The sequence below is a fragment of the Panthera pardus genome, unplaced genomic scaffold (genome assembly GCF_024362965.1).
Source record: "Panthera pardus isolate Hobbes unplaced genomic scaffold, ASM2436296v1 HiC_scaffold_24, whole genome shotgun sequence".
Classification (NCBI taxonomy): domain Eukaryota; kingdom Metazoa; phylum Chordata; class Mammalia; order Carnivora; family Felidae; genus Panthera; species Panthera pardus.
In genome coordinates this window covers 74,200,327-74,203,303 of record NW_026526810.1, presented here as the reverse complement: position 1 = coordinate 74,203,303, position 2,977 = coordinate 74,200,327, and the positions used below count along the sequence as shown (strand labels likewise).

General features: G+C 46.4%; 1 non-coding gene across 1 annotated transcript; it reads right to left on the bottom strand.

Moving 5' to 3' along the window:
• Nucleotides 1–423: 423 nt before the first annotated feature.
• On the bottom strand, nt 424–530 carry LOC128773123 (U6 spliceosomal RNA). Its single transcript, XR_008417405.1, has one exon. It is a non-coding gene; the product is annotated as a U6 spliceosomal RNA (small nuclear RNA).
• Between the last annotated feature and the right edge of the window lie 2,447 nt (nt 531–2,977).

Here is a 2,977-nt window from a genome sequence, read left to right as displayed (position 1 = left end):
AGACCACTTTGTATACCTGTTAAAACATCAATGGCATCTAAGAAGTATTCAGAAACGCCAGTTTGTCTAAATCAGACGGATTCTGTGATGGGAACTTTGATTAAGAGGAAAGTTAATTACCCAAACCAAAAGCAGATTTTAACCAACGAGAACAAGCGTTAGGATGCAGGTACCAGGATTACCTAGGTAATTCAATAATAATAAAGTGGTGGGCGCCCACAGAATGATGTCAGAGGGCCATCAAGGTGGTCTCACCTCCAACCACACAGGGTTCAGTGGAACGGCAGAACCTCGCAGGTGTGCTGGACTGGTAGCTGCTAGCTGCAATGCTTAAACTCCCAGCGGGCCTCCAGAGCTACCCTCCCATCCCCCATTTTTGTGCCGGTCCTCAAAAGGATATCGATAGTTCGCGGGGGAGCTGCGCAAAATATGGAACGCTTCACGAATTTGCGTGTCATCCTTGCGCAGGGGCCATGCTAATCTTCTCTGTATCGTTCCAATTTTAGTATATGTGCTGCCGAAGCGAGCACGCTACACTCTCCGTCCACCAATTATATAAGGCACGGCAGCCTTCTGCCTCTCTTAGTTAGGGTGACTGATGTGCGCGTCTTCCCGGCGACCTCGGGACGTTTGGGGGAAATGTGATGACAGGAGCGACTCGTGAGGCTCTGAGGTTTGGTGCTATGCTGGCTAGGCCGCGACTGACCTGTCGAGTTTACCTGCCGGGTGGGGCATGCAAATGAGAGCCGCGCCCGGAGCACCCTGGGTAAGAGGGCCGTTCGTGGGACCCAGGCCCTGGACCGTGGGTCCTGTGGCGGTCGCTCTGGCCCCGCGGAGCATGTCGGGAGGGGCGAACACGAAGAAAGCCTCTGTGCGTTCGGCGCCTCAAGGGCCGGGCGAGCGGGCCGTGAGGCCGCCGTGGTGCGTTGGGTGGGCCGGGCTGGCGCGACTGAGGTTTCCCTGAGAGACTGCGAATTGGTTGACCTGCTTGGCTACCTTGGTGCAGGGTGGAGCACGGGTCCTCCCAGCAAAGTACGTAACTTGTCACCGGTATTTCACCCGTGACACAGGGACCTTTGCCAGTTTCCAGAAGGGTTTGTTGAAATGAGCCCAGCGTCCAGCCCTCGGGGAGATTACCGCCAACGATTTGACCACTCACTTCGGAACACGGAGCACCACACTCTAGCTTGTCCTGGGGCTTGCGAGAACCAGCACGTGTCTTGGCCCCAGTCCATTCTGCGCAGGCGCCAGTGGGAACCGGGAAGGTGGTGCGGAGGAGCCCGGATGGGTGGCCACGCCCTTCACAGGTGCCTTCCTCCTAGGTCATTTGCAGCCAGCAACCGGATGGAACGCTGAAGAATGCGGTTAAGCGCACCTGTTTGACCTCAGAGGCGGATTCAAGGAATCACACTATTAGAATTGAACTGGAGAATCATTCTTGTACTTCCTTATACTTCACCGCACCTTAGCCCTAGCCCTGTTATGACAAACAAGCGCAGCAGAGCTTTTTGCAGGGAATACTGGAATGTTAGTGTTAACTATTTTGATTTGAACTACTGCAAAAACCATACTGCAAAAACCATACTGCTCAAGTCACGGCCTTGTGAAATGAGGGCCAAAGGTCTTGAAATGAGGGCCTCAAATGGTTACAGTACTCCATATATTGAAGTAAAATGAAGGGCAGAGGTTTGCCTGCATTGTGTTAAAATGGCACCCTTAAGGAATGTGGCATATTTGTATATAATAAGTGGAGTTTTGCTTCTTTTTTAAATGTGTTTATTTTATTTTATTTTATTTTATTTTATTTTATTTTATTTTATTTTATTTTATTTTATTTTATTATTTATTTTTGAGAGAGAGCGCGCGCGCGAGCGGGGGAGGGGCAGAGAAAGAGAGGGAGACACAGAATCTGAAGCAGGTTCCAGGCTCTGAGCTGTCAGCACAGAGCCAGAGGCGGGGCTGGAACTCACAAACCGTGAGATCATGACCTGAACTGAAGTTGGATGCTCAACCGATTGAGCCTCCCAGGTGCCCCGTTGTTTCTTTTTTCTTGCCTATGGTTGTCCTACCCTTGCTCTGAAAATATGACACAATATTTTGAAGTAAAGACCTGAGAAAGATCAGTAATTTTGATAAGTTTTTTTTTAATTTTTTTTTTTTTTACATTTATTTATTTTTGAGACAGAGAGAGACAGAACATGAACGGGGGAGGGTCAGAGAGAGGGAGACACAGAATCCAAAACAGGCTCCAGGCTCTGAGCTGTCAGCACAGAGTCCGACGCGGGGCTTGAACTCACGGACCGCGAGATCATGACCTGAGCCGAAGTTGTCCGCTTAACTGACTGAGCCACCCAGGTGCCCAAGAAGTTTTTTAATTGGTACCCAATTTTATGATGTACAAAAAGAAAGTAGTGTGAAACCGTATGAAAGTTTCTGGTATTGCTGAGACAAAAAATAGAGAAGAAACAGAAAGCCTACAGAGATTATTGGTAAACCTATTTTTCCCTTTGTCCATTATAATTCTTTTCTTTAACAGCTTTTGAAAAGTAATAAAAACACTATGTTCTTCTCCCCCTCAAAAAAAAAAAATAGGCAAAAACGACATGCCTATTGAATTAAATTGCCCAATTACAAATAAAATATGCTTTGATATATTTTTTCTAATGGCTTGTCTTTCCAATAAGCCATTTCTGATTTCAAAGCTATTAAAAAAATAGTAGATTGTTGTTCAATTATATGATTTGAAGAAATATATCAAAACCCTTTCATGTTCTTGCTCTCTTTAGAAACCTTACAACCAATTTAAGAGATACATGGTTAGAGGAGTCTATATTTGGAAGGATGGTTAGAGTTCCAGAGTCATGAACTTGAGGTCTCTACTGGTTGTAAGCTCTTCAGTCAGGCTACACTCCTGGATGACCACGTTTAAACCCTTTATATTCTAAAAAAAGAAAAAAATATTTACTTTTACAGAACG